Source organism: Pristiophorus japonicus, chromosome 1 (assembly GCF_044704955.1).
Source record: "Pristiophorus japonicus isolate sPriJap1 chromosome 1, sPriJap1.hap1, whole genome shotgun sequence".
NCBI classification, from domain to species: Eukaryota; Metazoa; Chordata; class Chondrichthyes; family Pristiophoridae; genus Pristiophorus; species Pristiophorus japonicus.
In genome coordinates this window covers 414,497,535-414,514,066 of record NC_091977.1, presented here as the reverse complement: position 1 = coordinate 414,514,066, position 16,532 = coordinate 414,497,535, and the positions used below count along the sequence as shown (strand labels likewise).

General features: G+C 46.7%; 1 protein-coding gene across 6 annotated transcripts in view; it reads right to left on the bottom strand.

Annotated features, from left to right (window-relative positions):
* The window catches only part of tmem68 (transmembrane protein 68), a 98,209-nt gene that overhangs the window by 63,964 nt on the left and 17,713 nt on the right, over positions 1-16,532 (bottom strand). For all 6 annotated transcript variants that reach the window (XM_070892255.1, XM_070892246.1, XM_070892276.1 and 3 more), the window contains exon 2: positions 13,536-13,610. The gene's annotated coding sequence lies outside the window, so the exon portion shown is untranslated. The remainder of the gene's footprint in view (positions 1-13,535; positions 13,611-16,532) is intronic.

Here is a 16,532-nt window from a genome sequence, read left to right as displayed (position 1 = left end):
TTGTGCTACAATTGTAATTTTAAATCGAGTCATAAGAAATGTCAACATTTTCCACTGTAATACTGTAAAGTGCATGATGTAACAGGCTAACAGAGATTCAAACAGTATTTTAAAACTACAATGTGAATTTGAGTGTACGGAGTAAACATTTGAAAGTTCAAGAATGTCAATGTTCCCACAACTTTCCCGTCATCACTAGAGAAAAATACATGACAAATTTTCAGGAACATGGCAAACCTTATGCGTTGAAATTACAGCTCAGAAACAGGCCATTCGGCCTAATCAGTCCATGTTGCTGCGAAACCTCCAATCGAGCAAATAGTTCTAACCACATTTACCCACCCTATTTCCAGATCTTTTCAACCCCTTTTCCTTCATCCACCCAGACGATCTAATTTTAAATGTTGACATAGTTCCACATCCTCACAATATTGTGTGTAAAAATGTTTCTCCTGCCCCAAATTTCTCACATTTAACCTTATATCTATGGCTTCTCGTTCTAGACCCAACTACTGGAACAAGTCTGCTTCAATCTACCCTACCCATCCTTTCAGAATTTTGAACACTTCAAGCATATTATCCCATAATCTACAATGTGCTAATGAAAAAATGTATATTTCAAGCAGTTCTTTGTATTTGCCACTTTTTAAGCCCATTTCCCAACCTCATCAATATCCCTTAGTAACTTCCTTTGGTATTCTAAGGAATTAACTCTATCTCCTATTTTGATATTACCTTGGAATCCCTGAAAATACATGAGTAGGTACTGAATTATGAATAGAAGTTTTTCAAGATTGCAACCAGTTTTACTCTTTAGTCAAACTTTGAATTACACAGTAAAATGACAAGTTTCAAACAATAATTTAACATATTGCCCATCGTAAATTCCAGCCCAATAACGACGAACTAACAGTGTTCGCTGTTATTACCCCTTTGAAACAGACCATGGGCTGGATTTTCGGCTCGGTTGTGCTTCTGTTTGCGGCCCGGAATGGTGTTTCTAGGCGCAACGCCAAGCATCCAGCTACTACCACCCTGCCGGCAAATTCAGCTCATGGCTTGCAGCGGCACATAAACTTACCGTCCCGCCCTCTAGTTTCACTGAGATCATGACGTCAATCATCGTTCAACACTCCGCTACCACCCCGGATGCAAAATTCAGTCCCAATAACTCATTTAACACCCACCCTAGGAAACGTCCCAGGGTGCAGCAGGCGATATTGGCATCATATTTAAATGGAAGGATGAGGCTCCTACATTGCAGGTCACATTGACTGCAACGGTTGCGCACAGCACACTGCGTGAAGCTCAGCCTTGCAAACGGCATTTTTATCTGCCATTACAGTGCCCTTACAACTTTAGTGAGCGAATTTAATGGGGGCATTACTAGTATTGCCAGGCGGCATCAAGCTAGATGAAGGGCTCTAGGCCATGTTGGCCCACGGACGAGGAGAGGCCAAAGATGTCTGGGGAGGAAAGCTTACCACCCACGGGTTTACAAGCACCAACGCTCAGAGCTCCAGCTCTCTGATGAGCAGTGTGTGAGAAGGCTGCATCTGCGAAAGAAAGTGCTGTCAGAGTTATGCTATCTCCTGCAGGCAGACCGATGCCTGGACCATTCTGGAGGCAGCCTTCAATACTACCCTCAACAGGTATCCGAATTCATTGTGGTGTGCTGCATCTTGCACAACTTGGCCATCATGAGGGAGCAGGCTTTGCCAGTCGAGATTGCAGGCCCACCTCAGGAGGAGGAGGACGATGAAGAGGAGCCAGGCAAGGTCCCCATTTGATAACCACCCCATCCACGGGGGAGGCAGTGTGGAGATGCTGCCGGACCAACACGCGCACGTCACCAGCTCGTAATGGACCATCCTCCTAAATCAAGGAAACTGAGGGATGGAGCTAATACTAGACATGCTATGTGGCCCCATAATGGCACATCTCTGTGAACGTTGGAATGATACACAAGACACCAATGGCAAAGGATGAATCATAAATTTTACTGCAACAAAGTAACAAAAATTCCCCCCACCAAAATAAAACCAGACACAACATTATGTTGCAGGGCACTGTGCAACATTGAAGTTCCTCAAATCAACAAGACTTTTTAAAAATTTTTTTAATGCCACAATTTTCGGCTGGGGCGCAAAAAGTTCCTTGTGCAACGCCTGATTTTGCACCCCGATCATGGGACCTCATTTTTTGCCGAATTTTGCTGACTGAGGCGCAAACTTTACCGCTCTGCCACCATTACTGCACCAAAATGAGCAAGGCTGAAAATCCATAGAAATACAGATAAATAGGTGCAGGAGTAGGCCATTCGGCCCTTTGAGCCTGCACCACCATTCAATAAGATCATGGCTGATCATTCACCTCAGTACCCCTTTCCTGCTTTCTCTCCATACCCCTTGATCCCTTTAGCCGTAAGGGCCACATCTCACTCCCACTTGAATATATCAATGAACTGGCATCAACAACTCTCTGCGATAGAGAACTCCACAGGTTAACAACTCTCTGAGTGAAGAAGTTTCTCCTCATCTCTGTCCGAAATGGCTTACCCCTTATCCTTAGACTGTGTCCTCTGGTTCTGGACTTTCAACATCGGGAACATTCTTCCTGCATCTAACCTGTCCAGTCCCATCAGAATTTTATATGATTCTATGAGATCCCCTCTCACCTTTCTCATCTCCAGTGAATACAGGCCCAGTCGATCCAGTCTTTCCTCATATGTCAGTCCTGCCATCCCAGGAATCAGTCTGGTGAACCTTTGCTGCACTCCCTCAATAGCAAGAACGTCCTTCCTCAGATTAGGAGACCAAAACTGAACACAATATTCCAGGTGAGGCCTCACCAAGGCCCTATACAACTGCAGTAAGACCTCCCTGCTCTATACTCAAATCCCCTAGCTATGAAGGCCAACATACCATTTGCCTTCTTCACCGCCTGCTGAACATGCATGTCAACTTTCAATGACTGATGTACCATGACACCCAGGTCTCGTTGCACCTCCCCTTTTCCTAATCTGCTGCCATTCAGATAATATTCTGCCTTCGTGTTTTTGCCCCCAAAGTGGATAACCTAACATTTATCCACATTATACTGCATCTGCCATGCATTTGCTCACTCACCTAACCTGTCCAAGTCACCCTGCAGCCTCTTAGCGTCCTCCTCACAGCTCACACTGCCACTTAGCTTAGTGTCACCTGCAAACTTGGAGATTTCACACTCAATTCCTTCATCTAAATTGTTAATGTATATTGTAAAGAGCTGGGGTCCCAGCACTGAGCCCTGCGGCACCCCACTAGTCACTGACTGCCATTCTGAAAAGGACCCATTTATCCCAACTCTCAGTTTCCTGTCTGCCAACCAGTTCTCTATCCACATCAGTACATTACCCCCAATACCACTTGCTTTAATTTTGCACACCAATCTCTTGTGTGGGACCTTGTCAAAGGCCTTTTGAAAGTCCAAATACATCCTAGTTACATCCTCAAAAAATTCCAGAAGATTTGTCAAGCATGATTTCCCTTTCATAAATCCATGCTGACTTGGACCGATCCTGTCACTGCTTTCCAAATGCGCTGTTATTTCATCTTTAATAATTGATTCCAACATTTTCCCCATGACTGATGTCAGGCTAACCGGTCTATAATTACCCGTTTTCTCTCTTCCTCCTTTTTTAAACAGTGGTGTTACATTAGCTACCATCCAGTCCATAGGAACTGATCCAGAGTCGATAGATGAAGATAATCGGAAAATGATCACCAATGCATCCACTATTTCTAGGGCCACTTCCTTAAGTACTCTGGGATGCAGACTATCAGGCACCGGGGATTTATCGGCCTTCAATCCCATCAATTTCCCTAACACAATTTTCCACCTAATAAGGATTTCCTTCAGTTTCTCCTTCTCACTCGACCCTCAGTCCCCTTGTATTTCTGGAAGGTTATTTGTGTCTTCCTTCGTGAAGACAGAACCAAAGTATTTGTTCAATTGGTCTGCCATTTCTTTGTTCCCCATTATAAATTCACCTGAATCTGACTGCAAGGAACCTACGTTTGTCTTCACATATCTATAGAAGCTTTTGCAGTCAGTTTTTATGTTCCCCGCAAGCTTTCTCTCACACTCTATTTTCCCCCACCTAATTAAACCCTTTGTCTTCCTCTGCTGAATTCTAAATTTCTTGCAGTCCTCAGGTTGCTGTTTTTTCTGGCCAATGTATATGACTCTTCCTTGGATTTAACACTATCCTTAATTTCCCTTATTAGCCACGGTTGAGCCACCTTCCCCGTTTTATTTTTACTCCAAACAGGGATGTACAATTGTTGAAGTTCATCCATGTGATCTTTAAATGTTTGCCATTGCCTATCCACTGTCAACCCTTTAAGTATCATTTGCCAATCTATTCTAGCCAATTCATGTCCCATACCATCGAAGTTACCTTTCCTTAAGTTCAGGACCCTAGTCTCTGAATTGACTGTCACTCTCCATCTTAATAAAGAATTCTACCATATTATGGTCACTCTTCCCCAAGGGGCCTCGCACAAGATTGCTAATTAGTCCTCTCTCATTACACATCACCCAGTCTAGGATGGCCAGCCCTCTTGTTGGTTCCTCGATATATTAGTCTAGAAAACCATCCTTAATACACTCCAGGAAATCCTCCTCCACCGTATTGCTACCAGTTTCGTTAGCCCAATCTATATGTAGATTAAAGTCACCCATGATAACTGCTGTACCTTTATTGCACGCATCCCTAATTTCTTGTTTGATGCTGTCCCCAACCTCTGTTGGTGGTCTGCACACAATTCTCACTAGCGTTTTCTGTCCTTTAGTATTCCGCAGCTCCACCCATACCGATTCCAAATCATCCAAGCTAATGTCCTTCCTTACTATTGCGTTAATTTCCTCCTTAAACAGCAACTCTACCCCACCTCCTTTTCCTTTCTGTCTATCCTTCCTAATGTTGAATACCCCTGGATGTTGAGTTCCCAGCCTTGGTCACCCTGGAGCCATGTCTCCGTGATGCCAATTATATCATATTCATTAATTGCTGCCTGTGCAATTAATTTGTCCACCTTATTACAAATACTCTTCGCATTGAGGCACAAAGCCTTTAGGCTTGTCTTTTTAACACACTTTGCCCCTTTAGAATTTTGCTGTAATGTGGTCCTTTTTGGTTTTAGCCTTGGGTTTCCCTGCCCTCCACTTTTACTTTTTTTCTTTCTATCTTTTGCTTCTGCCCCCATTCTACTTCCCTCTGTCTTCTTGCATAGATTCCCATCCCCCTGCCATATTAGTTTAACCACTCCGCAACAGCACTAGCAAACACTCCCCCCTAGGACATTGGTTCCGGTCCTGCCCAGGTGCAGACCGTCCAGTTTGTACTTGTCCCACCTCCCCCAGAACCGGCTCCAATGTCCCAGGAATTTGAATCTCTCCCTTCTGCACCACTCCTCACGCCACATATTCATCTGAGCTATCCTGCGATTCCTACTCTGACTAGCACGTGGCACTGAGATTACTACGTTTGAGGTCCTACTTTTTAATATAACTCCTAAGCTCCCTAAATTCACCTTGTCGTACCTCATCCCAGCCCTATAACTTCAGATTGTTACGCCTGCATATCTAAATGCCTAAACCCTGAAGTTGCAGTCAGTCATTCACTGGGCCAACACTGGCTGCGCTGAACTACCTGCACCCCCGCCACCCTCCATAGATGGCAATTGGTGTAATCAACAAAACTGACAAAAACTTGGCTTTCCTGAGGTAATAGTGTGGTGAAATACCCCATTAAGTGTTAGGCCTTGTTGGATTAGGGGAAACAAACGCTATGGCCCTGAAAAACTAATTTGTGGAGTGTCAAATTTATCGATTTTAATAAAGATGACAATTTTTAAGAAACTTTTAAGTTTGTTCATTATATTTCAGGTTCTCCCTTATCCCCATGTGAGAGTCGCGATCTGTGTTTTGTTCTCTAAGATATTTTTAAAAGTTGGGCTAAAAGCAGATTCTCATTTCCTAGTTCCCAATCTGTGAGAATTCTGCAATGTGATTGGGTGCCTAGACAGCTTGTTGCTATCACAGCAGATCGCACTAGAGAATCACCACTACATTGCACTGGAATCACTTGCGCTTCGAAAAAGACAAACTTCTCACCACAGAGATGGGCAGCTTTCTTCAGGGCCAGCGGTGAACGCCTTTGCTTCATCATTGACTGCAAATTCTAGGCCATTATATGTATAGTCACCAGAACCAGATGGGATGGATCCTAAGATGCTGAGAGAAATGAAGGAAGAAATCCCGGAGGTGTTGGCCATAATCTTCCAATCCTGCTTAGAAACAGGTGTGGAGCGAGAGGACTGGAGAATTGCAAATGTTACACCCTTGTTCAAAAAAGGATGTAAAGATAAACCCAGCAACTATAGGCCAGTCAGTTTAACTTCGATAGTGGGTAAGCTTTTAGAAACAATAATTAGGGACAAAATTAACAGTCACTTGGACAAGTGTGGATTAATTAAGGAAAGCCAACACAGATTTGTTAAAGGCAAATTGTGTTTCACCAACTTGATCCGAGTTTTTTTGATGAGATCACAGAGGGTTGATGCGGTTGACGTGATGTACATGCATTTCGAAAAGGCGTTCAACAAAGTGCCACATAATAGGCTTGCCAGAAAAGTTAAAGCTCATGGAATAAAAGGGACTGTGGCAGCATGGACATGAAATTGGCTAAGTCATAGGAAACAGAGAGTAGTGGTGAATGGTTGTTTTTTGGACTGGAGGAAGGTATACTGTGGTCTTCCCCAGGGATCGGTTCTGGGACCACTGCTTTTGTTGATATATATTAATGATTTGGATGTGGGTGTAGAAGGCATAATTTCAAAATTTGCAGATGACACAAAATTGGAAGTATAGTGAACAGCGAGGAGGATAGTGATAGACTTCAAGAGGACATGGACAGGCTGGCGGAATGGGCAGACATATGGCAGAAGAAACTTAATGCAGAAAAGTGCAAAGTGGAACATTTTGGTAGAACAAATGAGAGGAAATATAAGCCAAAGGTTACAATCCTAAAGGGGGTGCATGAACAAAGTAACCTGGGGGTATATATGCGTAAATCGTTGATGGTGGCAGGACAGGTTGAGAAAGCAGTTAAGAAAGGCTTATGGAATCCTGGGCTTCATGACTAGAGGTATACAGTACAAAAGCGTGGAAATAATGAACCTGTATAAAACACTGGTTCAGCCTCAACTGGAATATTGCGTCCAATTCTGGGCACCACACTTTAGGAAGGATGTGAAGGCCTTAGAGAGGATGCAGAAAATATTTACGAGAATGATTCCAGGGATTAGGGACTTCAGTTACATGGATAGACTGGAAAAGCTGGGGTTATTCTCCTTAGAACAGAGAAGATTGAGAGATTTGATAGAGGTGTTTAAAATCATGAGGGTCTGGACAGAGTAGATAGAGAGAAAATGTTCTCATTGGCAGAAGGGTCAAGAAACAGAGGGCACAGATTTAAGGTGATTGGCAAAAGAAGCAAAGGCAACATAAGAAAAAAAATGTTTACGCAGCGAGTGGTTAGGATCTGGAATATACTGCCTGAAAGGGTGGTGGAGGTAGATTCAATCACGGCTTTCAAGAGGGAATTAGATAAGTACCTGAAAGACGCAAATTTGCAGGGCTACGGGGAAAGGACTGGCTGAAGTGCTCTTGCAGAGAGCCGGCCCATCTTGACGGGCCGAATGGCCTTCTTCCATGCTGTCAACATCATCATAGGCAGTCCCTCGAACAAGGATGACTTGCTTCCACGCCAAAAGGGATAAGTTTACAGATGTTTCAATGAAGGACCCGATATTCCAGTCCTGAACTCCAGGGGTGGAAGATGCCTGTGCATGGATTTTTTTAATGTGTGATGACCATTGCACATCAGCCACCACATGGGCTGGACAGAGCTAGGCCTTTATCCAGTGGCAAGGGTTAACCAGGACGCCTGCTGCACGGACCTAGTGCGCACATATATCGCAGTGTCGGCTCGCCTGGGCCCCGTACCCTCATTTGCCGCACCTCTGCTACGACCTTTCTGCTCCTCCGCCGTGCCTGGGCCCGCCGATGAGGTGATCATGGGTGGTAGAGGCAGAAACCCTCACCACATTTAAAAGATACTTGGATATGAACTTAAAGTGCTGTAACCTACAGGACTACGGACCAAGAGCTGGAAAGTTGAATTAGGCTGGATAGCTCCTGGTCAGCCGGAGTGGACATGATGAGCCGAAATGGCCTCCTTTCGTGTTGCAAATTTCTATGATTCTATGATTTGGGAAGAAGGTGGGTGGGGTTGAGGGATTTGGGGAGACACACCAAAAGAGACAACAGTATACTCCCACTCTAGCTCCCCCAATGGCTCGCTGGGTAACTGCTACTGCCCCACAGGTTCCACAGCTGCTCTGCACTTTTTACCTGATCTGTACCGGGGAGGGGGAGGGGAGGGGAGGGCTACACTTTGGCCTCGGTGTGAGGGAGCCATTTTATGAATACTGGAGGCAACTCTTAGCAGCTGTCCATTGGAGTTTGCATCTCCACATCTGTGAGGATATTAGTTCCAAGAATTGTTATAAGATAATGCACAACTTGTATGCTTTTCTGCCAACACATTTTTAGTAAAAAATATACATATGTTTGTTATTAACCAATCACGAAGCGTGAGTTCGGGGTCCAGAAGAGGTGTAGGCCCAACAGGACCAACCCACACTGTGGTCCATGCAGCAGAGCTGGTCTCCAGTCATCCTGGTTAATCCTTGGCACTGGAACAAGACCTAGCTCTGTCAAGCCTGTGTGGAGGTTTATGTGCAATGGCCACCACACGTTAAAAAAAAAATCTATGCACAAGCATTTTCCACCTTTCAAAATGTAGTTTGGGACCTGGAATATTAGGTCCTTCATTGAAACACCTGTGAACTCATCCCTTTTTGGTGTGGCAGCAAGGTACTTGAGGGACTGCCTATGATGATGATGATGGAGATATGAAGCAAGCACTCATTGCCGACCAGGTGCATTATTTGTTGGTGGACATCACTCATCTGGTGTGATTAGACTTGCACTTTTTTTCCTCTTGATTGGGAAAATGTACTGTGGCAGAAAGGAGCCAAGTAAAATTATAAACATACAGCAACAAAAAACAATTTACATTTCTCATTTACAGAACGATGCCTCAAACAGGGTGTTGAAAATGTGGACACCAAGTAGGAGCTGACAAGGGTACACAGAACATGGGTTAAACAAAGTGTTTTGGGGGAAACTTTTGAAAGAGAGGGTGTCAAGATAGAGGGATGTAAGGTGGCGATTCCAAAATAGCTGGAAAAGCATCCACCAATGATGTGATAGATGGAGTGGAAACCGTGGCGAGTGATCGTTGAGGATCTGAAAATCAACTCACTGGGATGAGAGCCAGTGAAGCAAGGCAAGGATGGGAGAGAGGGAGGAAACATAAACTTAGATGTTATGACTCAGTTGTAGTTGGTGGAATGTGAAGGTAGGGTGATTAGCAGGTTAATCCTCAAATGAAGCAGGCATGGATTTTGGTTTCAGTGGGAAAAAGGTAGGGATGGAGGTGCTTTGGAGATGAAAGAACATATTATTGATAATGGATCAAGTGTGGAGAACAAATCTCAACTTGAGCGTCAAGCAGTACATCAATGGTTCTGCAACTTTGGACCTAGTCTGGGATGGCACTAGGGTGCTTGTAAAAGTAAGGGCCAGAGACATGGCACCCAGCATTGAGCCTAAAATCCACATTGCTGTAGATGAAGCAAGTAAAACTGTGGCCTCACTCTTAGGAGAAACAACTGCACAAAATAAAGGTAACCATCACTTATGCTAAAATTCAGATTTAGAGAATGTATTTCAGGAGACTTGATTGGTTGAATAGCCTGTTGCCGTGCTGTAGCATTTTATGATTCTAAGGTGACAGAGATGGCAAACATTTGGAGCTGTGTTTTCTTTTTAAGAGTGACATGCATTAAAATGTAAGTTTTTAATACCAGTCAGCCTTTAGTGTGCAGCTAATTTTTTCATAAGAAATCACACACAGCATCAGTACTTTGTTGCCTGCCAGATTTTAATCACAATGAAGACAACATCTACTAGACTGGACCTCATTAGAAGTGTTACATTACACTATTAAAAACTTACATTTAATGCATGTCACTCTTAAAAAGACAACACAGCTCCAAACGTTTGCAATCTGGCACCTTTAGAATCATAGGACTCAAATTTCCCCAGGAGTTGCCCAGCTTTTTTTGGAGTAACTTAAAAATTGCAAATTCCCCCATTTAACTTGCTCCAGTGTAAGTCAGTTAAGTTTTTTTTTGTTTAGTTTTTTTCTCCAAAAGGGGGCGTTACCAGCCACTTACGTCTCTTTTGGCCATAGAAGCAAATTTGGCCAGCTAAAAGTTACTCCAAACTAACTTAGGCCAGTATATGTGGCCACTTTTATAGGCACAGAAAAACCTTACCTACATTTACGAAATCAGCACAGGTAGCCAGAGATTGGGGATGGGTGGGGGAGGGGGGGGGGGGTGGTGAGTTAGAGGATTCTAAAGCACTAAACATCTTTACAGCATCAGCACATCACAACATCTTTAGCACAACATCTTCACATCATCAAAAATAAAGGAAAGATAAATCAGCTACTGAAAATAGAGCAGTCCTGCCTTGTCAACTGCAGAATGCATCTGCTAGCCCTTTGGCTAGAGGCAGCAGGCAAGCATACTGTAGGGGTGAGGAATGTTTTTTTTTAAACAGTTGTTCCTAAATGTTGTGTGGTGATAATGGAACATGATTCAGTCTTAATGCAAAATATCTTTTATTGGAACGTTTACAATGCAATTCAATAACAACAACAGCAAAGAAAAGCTGCACCCCTCACCCACATCTCGGGGAAAGTGCACTTCCTCATAGGGTCGGTGATGGTGGTGAGGAGGGGGCCGGGCTTGGGTCTCACCGGTGGCTGGTGCGTGGATTGAAGTGAGAGTGGCATTTGAGTATCCGGCCTTTGTGCCCTTATTGTAGGAGCTAGCTCCCTCATGGCATCTGCCTTCGTTTGCACACTCTCTGAAATGCCCGCCCTCAGTTCCCATCTCAGTGCTGATATTTCTCCCGACAGTGTCACCACCTCATCATGCACCCCACTGACGGTCGTCATGAGTGATCTTGTAAGGGCATTGGTCTCCTCACCCAATGACATAACCTGATTAACATCTGCTGAAGGCTGCATCTCAGGAGAGACTGGTCGGCTTCTCCTTCCCCTCGCCGTGGGTCTGCCTAGTGGCACCCCTCCAGTGCGAGGCGCAGGCTGGGACAGTGGGACACTGGGTGTTCCAACATGCATTTCACCACCGCCACTGGGACCCGCAACCTCGGAAGGTGTGAAACCATGGAATGTCGCCACGGAGCTCATGGAGGTTTCTGGCAGTGTGATGCCCTGTACCATGGACTGATCCATATCACGATCAGCATTCTCCTGTGAACACTTTCCATGGACCCCTTCTCCCCTCACCCGCCTTGGTCTGGAGAGCACGCATCTGGATCTTCTGGATTGTCGTCATCTTCTGCAAAATACAACAGAACAGTCAAATGGTTAGCAGCACAGGAGGGGACAGGATGGGTGCATGAGTAGTCTCACGCGTAGCAAGCCAGTCAGCAGGTTGATTTGAAGGGTGACGATGCATTTTAATGACTCACCCTCACCCTCGTGTGTGGGTCCAGCTTGTGCAGAACTGATTCTTTTTCTGCAAGGCAGCAACCCTCTGTTCCAGGGGTGATAGTTGGTGCAGATTTGGCGGCCCTCCTCCTGTTCTAAATCTTTCCCTTTTGTTGTGGGACAATTTCTTCTGCAAAGATGAAAATATAACTTTTCACACATGGTGTGCTTCTGATGGGTGGGACATATACAGATGGTCACATTTACAATTGCAATTCCATTTAAAGATGAAGATATTACTTACACTCACTACTTGACCAACATCCTGCACTGGCTTCCAGGTCTTGCGGTATTCACCCCTGCAGAGTATTCTTCTGCAACTTGGTTCCATTGTCTTCTTATTTCTTTGAGTGGAACTTTTGTGGGTCCACTCTTACTGATATCCAGCCATTTGTCCTCAATGACAGTGACTAGTTTCTCCACTTCCTCGTGGAGGAAATTCTTTGTTCTTGTTGCACGCTCTTGCATCATTGGTGTATTGGACTTACACTCAGGTTATCTTGAAAAATCACAGTTCTCACCTTTCTTGCATCTATGCAGCAGTCCTTTCCACTCCCTCAGCCACCCAAAAATCACTATTCACACCCTACCATTATATGGTCCATTGCCAATAATGCTGAGGCACTGAGGATGCTCTCCCTTTAATTGGCCGATTGCCAAGCTTCCGACTCCATTGCGTACGTGCGCACGTTGAAACAGACATGCGTCCCTCTGCCGGCACTCGAGACGATGCTGGGCCCAAGCCCCGTCCCTCTGCCGGCTGCGCAGAGCAAGCGCGGCCGAAGCTCCATCCCCCAGCAGGCTTTGCAGCGCCACGCCACGGGACCAGAACAATGAAGGAGCGGACAAATTAAAAAGGTAAATTTTCGGCGCGTTTTTTGCCCCACAAAATCGGCGTACCACAGCGAACTACGTCGCTTTAGGCGGCTGGGGAAATTTGGGCCCATTGAATGCTCCAGCACCGCAACAGGCTTTCCAAACAATCAAGTCTGCACTAGTGTTCTTTTCTACAATTCATCTCATCTCAATTTGCTGCTTAGTCCCTACACACTATAATAGTTTCTAATTCTATCCAATTCCTGTTAAAATTAATTAATTTCACATAGAATTTCACATTTAACCACCCTCTGTAAAAAAAAAATCTAAAGACCTCCTTCAATTCTTTTATCTTAAATTTGTACCCTTTCAATGGCCCATAACAATTGCCATGCCTAACATTTCACCAATGCTGACAGATTTGATTTTTAAACGCTATAATTTTACGATAGATTTCCTCAGAGCACATCTAGTTCTAAGCCAACTTATCAGATGTACTGAATGGAGTATTGCCAAGGCATTATTTTGCTGTTGAAGGTCATATCCACAAGATGTCAACTGAATTCTAAAGGTGTTCTTATTGTAGCTCCACAAATCTATATATACAAGATCTTGGTAATAGGAGTCAAACAAATTCCAGTTTATCAACAGAACTTTCAGAATTTAATAATGTAGACAATGAGTCCGAATTCCCCTTTGCAAAAGAACCTTTTGTGCCACTCCTTCCCCAAGCAGGACATAAACACTGAAGTTGGGATGTGTTGGTACTGAATACAAACCCAGAGTACCTGAGGAAGTGGGGAAGGATGTTTTAATAAACATCAAACTAAAAATAGTCATTTTCTCTTTGTGCATAATGTAACATTCAAGAAAACTGCTCTTTTCAGCTGAGAAGTTAATATACTTTAAGTCTCAGTTTCAAAAATAACATTCATATTCATTAGGAATGACAACTTACCTAGCTCTCAAAATTCTGATGCCATTCATTTCCAGTACAGTGAGTCAACGATTGGTTTGAAGTGGCACGAGAGCACTGGATAAATAAAAGTACCATTATTTATGTAGCAAATGTAAAATTGCAAATTTTTGCACACCATTAGTTATACTGATGTTATATTATTATACCCAAGGGGAAAATCAGACCCATTTGGTTCTCTTTAAATCTGCAACACAATATTTTTAAAACCTTTAATCCAACTCTTAGAGGAAGTTTGAATATCAGATTGTTGTACAGTACTGTCCAGTGCAATATCTTAAGAGCCTCCAGACACAAGCACACCCACATACATCTTTGAATCCTTTTTTGATTGACAGTTTTAACTATTGTGAACGATTGTGATAATACCTTTTTGATATTTTTTTCTTTGTCCCAGTTTAAACTTCAAAGCAAAGGGAGAGATAATTGCTTAGTCTTCCTGTCGCTATTTGGGCAATGAAGGATTATGTCTTTCTCATAAAAGCATGTAATGAAGATTTCCCCCCTCATCCCGCTCTCCCTCTCAACACCCCCCCACTCTGACATGCTCCAAGCTCCTCCTCCTCCTCAACACTCTCTCCTCCTCTCCTCATCCTTCAACCCTCTCGTCGTCGTCTTCTCCTCCTCCTCTCTCTCTCCGCCCCTCCCCACCCTCTCTCTCGCTCTCCCCCTCAAACCCCTCCACCACTCCCTCTCCTCCCCCTCCCCAGTCCTCCCTCTCTCCCCCTCTCCCTCCCCAACAGACACACACACACACTCCCCCACCACACATTCTCCCTCTCCTCCCTCACCACACACATTCTATCTATCGCTATCTCTCTAACTCCCCTCCCCCTCCGCCGCTTTCTCTCTTCTCCTCCCCTCCGCCTCACACGCTCTCACGCCCCTCCGCCACACGCACTCCCTCTTCCCCTCACACGCTCTCGCTCTCTCTCGCCTCCGCTTCTCCTTGGTCTCGGTCTCTCTCTCTCTCTCTCTTCCGCCTCGCTCTCTCCCTCTGCCCCTCTCTCTCTCTCCCCTCCGCCTCGCTCTCTCCTCCGCCTCTCTCTCTCGCGCGCTCTCTCTCTCGCGCGCTCTCTCTCTCTACCTCTACCTCCCTCTTTCTCCTCCACCTCGTTCGCTCTCTCTTTCTCTACTCCACCTCCACCCCTCTCTCGCCTCTTGCGCGCGCTCTCTGCCTCCTCCGCCTTGCGCGCGCTCTCTCTCTCTCTCTTTCCCTCCCTCTTTCTCCTCCGCCTCGTACTCTCTCTCTCTCTCCCATCTCCACCTCCGCCTCGTGCCCTCTCTCTTTCTCTCTCTTTCCCGCCCCTCGCGCGCTCTCTCAACTCTTCTTCTTCTTCCTCTTCCTCCTCTCTCGCCTCGTGCGCGCTCTCTCTCTCTCCTCTGCCTCGTGCGCTCTCTCTCTCTCTCTCTCTCTCTCTCCTCCGCCTCGCACACTCTCTCTCTCTCTCTCTCTCTCTCTCTCCTCCGCCTTGCGCTCTTTCCTCTCTCTCTTCCTCCTCCGCTTCGCGCTCACACTCTCTCTCTCTCCTCCGCCTCGCACTCACACTCTCTCTCTCTCTCTCTCTCTCTCTCTCTCCTCCGCCTCTCTCTCTCTCTCCTCCGCCTCGCACTCACTCTCTCTCCTCCGCCTCGCACTAACTCTCTCTCTCTCTCTCTCCTCCGCCTCGCACTCACTCTCTCTCCTCCGCCTCGCACTCACTCTCTCTCCTCCGCCTCGCACTCTCTCACTCTCTCACTCTCTCACTCTCTCACTCTCTCACTCTCTCACTCTCTCACTCTCTCACTCTCTCACTCTCTCTTTCTCCTCTGCCTCGCACTCACTCTCTCTCTCTCCTCCGCCTCGCGCTCTCTCTCTCTCTCTCTCTCTCTCTCTCTCCTCCTCCGCCTCGCGCTCTCTCTCTCTCTCTCCTCGCGCTCGCTCGCTCTCCTCCACCTCGCGCTCGCTCTCTCTCCTCCGCCTCGCGCTCGCTCTCTCTCCTCCGCCTCGCGCTCGCTCTCTCTCCTCCGCCTCGCGCTCGCTCTCTCTCTCTCTCTCCTCCGCCTCGCGCTCGTTCTCTCTCCTCACCCTCGCGCTCGCTCTCTCTCCTCCGCCTCGCGCTCTCTCTCTCTCCTCCGCCTCGCGCTCGCTCTCTCTCCTCCGCCTCGCGCTCGCTCTCTCTCTCTCCTCGCGCTCGCTCTCTCTCTCTCCTCGCGCTCGCTCTCTCTCTCTCCTCCGCCTCGCGCTCGCTCTCTCTCTCCTCGCGCTCGCTCTCTCTCTCTCCTCCGCCTCGCGCTCGCTCTCTCTCTCTCCTCCGCCTCGCGCTCGCTCTCTCTCTCTCTCTCTCTCTCCTCCGCCTCGCACTCGCTCTCTCCTCCTCCGCCTCGCGCTCGCTCTCTCTCTCCTCCGCCTCGCGCTCGCTCTCTCTCTCTCTCCCTCCGCCTCGCGGTCGCTCTCTCTCTCTCCTCCGCCTCGCGCTCGCTCTCTCTCTCTCTCTCTCTCTCTCTCTCTCTCTCCTCCGCCTCGCGCTCGCTCTCTCTCTCTCTCTCTCTCTCCTCCGCCTCGCGCTCGCTCTCTCTCTCTCTCTCTCTCCTCCGCCTCGCGCTCACTCTCTCTCTCTCTCTCTCTCTCTCTCATCCGCCTCGCGCTCGCTCTCTCTCTCTCTCTCTCTCTCTCTCTCCTCCGCCTTGCGCTCGCTCTCTCTCTCTCCTCCGCATCGCGCTCGCTCTCTCTCTCTCTCTCTCCTCCGCCTCGCGCCCTCGCGCTCGCTCTCTCTCTCTCTCTCTCTCTCTCTCTCCTCCGTCTCGCGCTCGCTCTCTCTCTCTCCTCCGCCTCGCGCTCGCTCTCTCTCTCTCCTCCGCCTCGCGCTCGCTCTCTCTCTCTCCTCCGCCTCGCGCTCGCTCTCTCTCTCTCTCCTCCGCCTCGCGCTCTCTCTCTCTCTCTCTCTCCTCCGCCTCGCGCTCGCTCTCTCTCTCTCCTCCGCCTCGCGCTCGCTCTCT